The sequence below is a fragment of the Eriocheir sinensis genome, chromosome 61 (genome assembly GCF_024679095.1).
Source record: "Eriocheir sinensis breed Jianghai 21 chromosome 61, ASM2467909v1, whole genome shotgun sequence".
Lineage (NCBI taxonomy): Eukaryota > Metazoa > Arthropoda > Malacostraca > Decapoda > Varunidae > Eriocheir > Eriocheir sinensis.
This window is the reverse complement of record NC_066569.1, coordinates 5,637,637-5,645,136: the sequence shown is the minus strand read 5'-3', so window position 1 is coordinate 5,645,136 and position 7,500 is coordinate 5,637,637. Positions and strand designations below refer to the sequence as shown.

The 7,500-nt window shown below is 44.1% G+C and overlaps 1 protein-coding gene across 1 annotated transcript in view; it reads left to right on the top strand.

Moving 5' to 3' along the window:
* The window catches only part of LOC126986239 (neuropeptide F receptor-like), a 100,495-nt gene that overhangs the window by 39,864 nt on the left and 53,131 nt on the right, over positions 1-7,500 (top strand). The gene's annotated exons all lie outside the window — the stretch shown is intronic.

The following is a 7,500-nucleotide window of genomic DNA, read 5'->3' as shown; positions in this document are numbered from 1 at the left end:
TCCTCAATCTTCCCCTCTCCTTATTTTCCTTAACATGTCATAAAAAAAACTAACCAGATTGTCCTTTTTTCCCCTTTTCTTTTTATTCCTTTTCTTTTATTCCTTCTCTAACTTTTCCTCTTTTTCCCTTTTCTTTTTCTCCCTTTCTCGTATCTTCCTTTCCTGTTTCCCTTTTTCATTCTTTTTCCTTTTTTCTTTCCTCTTTACTTCTTCTCTTTTCTTTCTTTTCTTTTTCTTTAACCCCTTTCTAACTTTCCCTCTTTTTCCCTTTTCTTTTCCTCCCTTTCTCTTATCTTCCTTACCTGTTCCTCTTTTTCTTTCTTTTCACTTTTTTTCTTTCTTCTTCATTTCCTCTCTTTTCCTTCTTTTTTCCTCCTTTCCTTCATTTTCTTCCCTCTTTTTCCTTTTTCTTTCTATTCCCTTTTTTTCTTTCCTCTTTACTTCCTTTCTTTTCCTTCTTTTTTCCTCCTTTCCTTCATCTTCTTCCATCTCTTTCCTTTTTCTTTTTTTCCTCCTTCCTTGCATCTCTTCTCTCTTTTTTTCCCTTTTTCCTTTCTTTTCCTTTCTTTCTCTTATCTTACTTCTCCCTTTTCCTTCTTTCCCCTTTCCTTAAACCATTTCCTTATCCTCCCTTCTCTTTTTCCCTTCCTTTCTTTCCCTTTCCTCTACATCACTTCTCTTCCCTTCTTTTCCCTTTTCTTTGTTTTCCCTTTCCCTCTCCTCTTTCTCCTCTTCTTTTCTTTTCCCTTTCTCTTTCCTTCTCCTCTCTTTCATTCTTTTTTCATTCCCTTTCCCTTTTCCCTATATTTTCATTCCTTCACTTTCCTAACCTTCCCTATCTTTCCCTTTTCCTTCCTTTTCCCTTTTCTTACATCCCTTCCTTCTCCCTTTCCTTTCATTCCCTTTTCCATACACCCCTTTCCTACCCTTCCCTCCCTTTTCCTTCCTTTTCCTTTTCTACTCTCCTTCCCTTTCTTTCCTCTTTCCTTTTTTCTCCTCTCCCAATATCCCTTCCCTTCCTTCCCCTTCCCCTACACCCCTTCCCTAACCTCCCTATTACCCATATCACTTCCCCTATCTACCCAATTCTTACCCATCCCTCCCCTATCTACTATCTACCTTCATTAAGAAAACACTAAATTAACTTAACATGTCCAAACGATACAGTAACTCACAAAGGGGGCCTCGTTTTGGGGTCCCAGGGAAGGAATTTTAAGTCTACGGGGAGGAATCTTTTGCCGGGGAGGTGGAAGAATGGAGGGAGGAATTTGTGTGTAAGAGTAAGCTTGGGAGAGGGAAAGAATGTGTGTGTGTGTGTGTGTGTGTGTGTGTGTGTGTGTGTGTGTGTGTGTGTGTGTGTGTGTGTGTGTGTGTGTGTGTCTCTCTCTCTCTCTCTCTCTCTCTCTCTCTCTCTCTCTCTCTCTCTCTCTCTCTCTCTCTCTCTCTCTCTCTCTCTCACATACCGAATACAAACTGGTAACGGTGGAGTATTGTATCATGGTAGAATTTTTGACTGGTAACGCTGGAGTATTGTATCATGGTAGAATTTATGATTGGTAACGCTGGAGTATTGTATCACGGTAGAATTTTTGACTGGTAACGTTGGAGTATTGTATCATGGTAGAATTTATGACTGGTAACGTTGGAGTACTGTATCATGGTAGAATTTATGACTGGTAACGTTGGAGTATTGTATCATGGTAGAATTTATGACTGGTAACGTTGGAGTATTGTATCATGGTAGAATTTATGACTGGTAACGCTGGAGTATTGTATCATGGCAGAATTTATGATTGGTAGGAGCATTGCGTGGCCTCGGTGCTCATCTCCGTAACATTGGCCCTTGAGCTTGTGGTGGGAGGGAGCCCATTACCCCGGGACACAGGGCCAGTGTGACATCCGGGTTACCACAGTTTACTTTCCCCAGGTTTCCCCAGGTACCCATTTATCGACCAGCCCGAGAGGAAGGATGAACAGCTGGGTGACCTGCACGCCGTCTGTCCGGGCCGGGATTCGAACCCGGGCCCGCGGAGTAGAAGCCAGGCACGCTGACCACTAGACCACGGAGGGGCAGATTTCAGATGAACCCCCTACCACTCCAACATGGCTCCTTATATCTTCCCTACCTCTCCCCATCTTCTTCCTTCTCCCCATCTCCTTCCCTACAACTTTTCCCATTTTCTCCCCCACAGATAACCTCCCCACATCTTCTAACTTCTCCCCATCTCCTCAACCTCTCCCATCTCCGTCCCATCACAAACATTTCCATTTTAATCACTAACTTCTCCCCATCCCTCCCCCTCTCCCCATCTCTTCTCCTCCCCACGCTCCCAACAACCTCAGAATCTCCCTATATCTTTCCCTACCTTTCCCCATCTTCTTCCTTTTCCCATCTCCTTCCCTACAACCTCCCCCACAGATAACCTCCCCCCATTTTCCAACTTCTCTCCATCTCCTCAATCTTTCCCATCACAAACTTTTCCATTTCAAACACCAACTTCTCTCCTTCTCCCCAAGCTTCTCCCAATCCCTACCCCCCCCCCCTCTCCTCCCACCAAATCTCTCTCCTCCCCTCCTTCCCCTCCTCAAAATGATCCCCTCTACGTCTCTTCGGTGTGCCTGGCGGGGCGTGAGGTTTGAAGTTTACCTGGACCACACGTAAAGGGCTATCTGCCCGCTCCGCCGCCTCCAAAACCACCTGTGGACCTCCTACCTGAGAAAATTCTGAGAGGGAAAGTGAAAGAAAGAGAGAGAGAGAGAGAGAGAGAGAGAGAGAGAGAGAGAGAGAGAGAGAGAGAGAGAGAGAGAGAGAGACGGAGGGGTGAAGAAAGACGGAATGTAGGCATGAAAAAGGTTAAGAGTTGGAGGAAAAGAGAAGTGAAAAAGGATGAGAGAGAGAAAAGGATTAAGAGAGAGAGAGAGAGAGAGAGAGAGAGAGAAGGATGGAAAATGGTTGAGCGTTGAAGAAAAAGAGAAAGAAAAAGAGAAAGAAATATATGTAAAACGAAATCGAGTAAAATATAAATAAATGAAAAAGATTAATAAACAGTTAAGCAAGAGAGAAGAACAGAGAAATATAGAGATAAAAAAAAATGAAAAAGGTGAAGAGTAGGAGCAAAAATGTGTAAAAAAAGAAAAAGAAATAGAGTGAAATAAATAAATAGAAATAGAAAATAAAGAAAATAAAAATAATTGACAAATGTTTAGAAAGAAGACGACAAAAAGAGAACGAAAGAAAAGGGAATGGAAAAAGGGAAAAACAGAGAAAAGGAGGTCAAGAAAGAAAGAAAGGAAGAACGAAAAGAATGAGAAAGAGAAATACAGAGAAACAAAAATATACAGAAAAACAAAATAAAAACAAAAATGAAAGAAAATGATAAAGAAAAAATAAGAGAGAGAGAGAGAGAGATGAAGAGAAAAATACAAAAGGAAGGAATGAGCGAAAATGAATAACTGTGTAGCAACCGGAAGAATGTTAAAGGAAAAAGAAAGAGAGAAAGAGAAAAAGAAATAGAAAGAAAGAAAGAACAAGGGAAAGAAAAGTTAGAAAGAGAAAATAACAAACAAACGAATTAACGAGAGGAGACAGCTGAGAAAAAGTTTTGAGAGAGAGAGAGAGAGAGAGAGAGAGACTTTTTTCCCAGAGAGATATTGTAACATTGGTGGTAGCGGTGGGATAGAGAGAGGGAATGGGCACAAGTCCTCCCCACAACGGATCCACGCCGGCGTGCCACAAGGCAGCGTCATCGGGCCACTTCTATGGAACATGTACATAAATAACCTCCTCCATCTTGTTCCTAGTGCCAAAGCGTTCGCCGATGACATCACTTTGACTCACAAAATAGAGCCAGGAGGAGAGGCCCAGGCAGCACGCCAACTAAGAGCCACACTCCGGCGAATTGCAGATTGGGGGAGTAAGTGGCAAGTTAAGTTTGCCCCAGCAAAAACTCAGCTGCTGGTAGTGGCCAGGACACCTGTGGATCTCCAGCTTGAATTTGAAGGACTCAAGCTGACGCCACGTGAGGAAGTGGAGGTGCTGGGCCTCACATATGAGTCCAGGCTGACCTTCCGCACGCACATCCAGCAGCTGGCAAGGGCAGCCTCACGGAAGCTGACGTCCCTACGCAGAATCTCCTTGCTGATGGACAGTCGAGGGCGCGAGGTCTTATACAAGGCACAAATCCGATCCTCCCTTGAGTATTCGTGCCTAACGTGGGAGGGAGCTGCCAGTACCCATCTCGCGCTCCTCGACAAGATCCAGGAGAGGGCGTGGAGGATCATCACGGATCGACAACCGGAGCACCTACCGACCCTGCAGACCCTCCAACACCGGCGAGACGTGGCCGGCCTCACCACTCTGTACAAAATACAGCAGGAGGGAGTGGAGCACCTGAGGACGCTGCGCCAGCCAGGCAGGAGGTGACAGCCAACACCCGGTCAGCAGGCGGCTCCCACGGCTCTGGTGGTACAGCGATGCCGGACGACTCACTACCAGAGGCAGTTTATAAACACTTACGTGCAGATATGGAACCGTCTCCTTGTGTCCGGTCAGCTGCCTCAGCAGTTCACACACCGGCAACAATATAAACTGTTTGTGAACCAGTGGCTGAACAATTTGTGAACAGGTTAGGCTTTCAGAGAGGGGATACCAACTATGTTCCGTTTAGCCTAGAAACTAGTGCCGCCATATAATGTAATGTCATAGGTACTAGGCCCTGATGTAACCAAGTGTCTGTGTAAATAAAATTAAAAATAAAGAGAGAGAGAGAGAGAGAGAGACAGACAGTGAGACAGACAGACAAATAAATTCATGACAAAGACGTTACGAAAAGTTAATTTTGAAAAAGAAAACAAAAAAAGAAAGAGGAAAAGAAAAATAAATGAAAAAACCTAACCAAAGACTTAGAGAAATAGCAAAAATTCAAAAAAGGAAGAAATAAAGGAAAGAAAAGAAAAAAAAGGATAAAATGGGAAAAAGAAAACAAAAAGTCATCTCTCTCTCTCTCTCTCTCTCTCTCTCTCTCTCTCTCTCTCTCTCTCTCTCTCTCTCTCTCTCTCTACCAATCTACCTCATATTTTCCCATTGAGGCGAGTCCTGGATGAGGCAAGATTGAAGAGTGATATTAGGTTCCGCGAAATCAAAAGTCTAATTGAAACCCTAGTGAGAGAGAGAGAAGAAGGAGAGGAAGAGAGGGTGGATGGAGGAAGGAAGAGGGAAAGGAGAAAAAAAAGAGGAAAAATAATAAGTGAGGTTACTATTATTAAAGGAGAGAGAGAGAGAATAATCAAGCCTTAATATTAAAAGCTTAAGTGAGTTTCAAGCGACGAGACAAAACTTTTAAAACTCAAAAAACACAAATGGCAATAATGTTTCTGCTTCTTCTTCTTCTTCTTCTTCTTCTTCTTCTTCTTCTTCTTCTTCTTCTTCCTTTTCTTCTTCGATTTCAATTTTTCAATTTTTACTTATGTGATTATCTCTTCCTTCTTCTCTTCCTCCTCCTCCTCCTCCTCCTCCTCCTCCTCCTTCTCCTTTTCCTCATCCTCATCTTCCTCTCATGATTACCTGATTAACGGCTTATTGGAACCTGACGGGGAAACACACGCACCCACCCACCTACACACACACACACACACACAGCAGATTGCATGAAGGGTTATAGTGTCAAGAGAGAGAGAGAGAGAATTGATACAAAGTGAAGGGAAAACGGATACCATTCCTCTCTTCTCTTCCTCCTCCTCCTCCTCCTCCTCCTCCTCCACTGCGAACCCTTTCATATCACGTAACAATTCTCTCTCTCTCTCTCTCTCTCTCTCTCTCTCTCTCTCTCTCTCTCTCTCTCTCTCTCTCTCTCTCTCTCTCTCTCTCTCTCCTGTGTCACGTATCCGTCTGATATTGAGGAAGAGGAGGAGGAGGAGGAGGAGGAGGAGGAGAAGTGGGTATTGGAGAAAGAAATTGTCAGATAAATGGAGATAGAAAAATAGATAGATAGATAGATAGATAGATAGATAGATAGAATAATGATAATGATGATGGTGATGATGATAAAGAAATTAAGTAAACAAAAAAATAAATGGCTGTGCTAAAATGAAGATGGTGGTGGTGGTGGTGGTGGTGGTGGTGGTGGTGGTGGTGGTGGTGGTGATGGTGGTGGTGGTGGTGGTGGTGGTGGTGGTGGTGGTGGTGGTGGTGGTGGTGGTGGTGGTGGTGGTGGTGGTGATGGTGGTGGTGGTGGTGGTGATGCTGTTTGTTTTAGTTAAGAGTCTTCAACACCGTAAACACACACATCAACACCACCACCATCACCACCACCACCTCCACCACCACCTCCATTATCTTCATCCATCATTTTCTCTTCATTTTTCTTCTCTCACTCTTTTCTCCTTTTCTTCTTTCCCCTCTTCCTTCTTCTTCTTTCCTTCTTTCTTCTCCCATTTTTCCTTCCTTCCTTCTTTCTTCCTTCTTCCCCGTTTTAAAATTTTCTTTCTTCTTCATTTTTCTATTTGTTTCCTTTCTTACGTTTTCCTTCCTTCCTTCCTTCCTTCCTTCTTTTCTTTGTTCGTTTCTCCCGTCTCTTCTTCTCTCCCTCCTTCCCTCCATCCCTCCCCCTTTCTTTGTTTGTTCCTTCTTTCCCTTTCCTTCCTTTCTTCCTTCTGTCTTCCTTCCTTCCTTCCTTCCTTCTTTTCTTTGTTCATTTCTCCCTTCCCTTCTTCTCTCCCTCCTTCCCTCCCTCCCTCCCCTCTTCTTTGTTTGTTCCTTCTTTCCCTTTCTTTCCTTTCTTCCTTCTGTCTTCCTTCCTTCCTTCCTTCCTTCTTTTCTTTGTTCGTTTCTCCCTTCCCTTCTTCTCCCTCCTTCCCTCCCTCCCTCCCTCTTTCTTTGTTTGTTCCTTCTTTCCTTTTCCTTCCTTTCTTCCTTCTCTGTCTTCCTTCCTTCCTTCCTTCCTTCCTTCCTTCCTTCCTTTCTTTGTTCGTTTCTCCCTTCCCTTCTTCTCTTCCTCCCTCCCTCTTTCTTTGTTTGTTCTTTCTTTTTCCTTAATTTCTTCCTTCTCTGTTTCCCTTCCTTCCTTCCTTCCTTCCTTCCTTCTTTTCTTTGTTCGTTTCTCCCTTCCCTTCTTCTCAAACCTTCCTCCCTCCCTCCATCTTTCTTCGTTTGTTCCTTCTTTCCTTTCCCTTCCTTTCTTCCTTCCTTCCTTCTCTGTCTTCCTTTCTTCCTTCCTTTGTCCTCCTCCTCCTCCTCCTCCTCCTCCTCTTCATCAGAACCTAATTTTGCTCCCCTGTCAGCGTTCCTTCTTGTCCCATCCTTCCTTCCCGCTCCCTTACCTTTCCCTCCCTTCCCCTCCCTCCCCTTCCTTCTCTTCCCTTTCATATCCCTTCCCTTCCCTCCCCTCCCTCCCCTTCCCCTTCCTTCCCCTTCCCTCCCTTACCCTCTCTTCCCTTTCATATCCCTTCATATTCCTTCTTCCTTCCATTCCAATCTCCTTGTCGTTAATTCCTTCTCTCTCT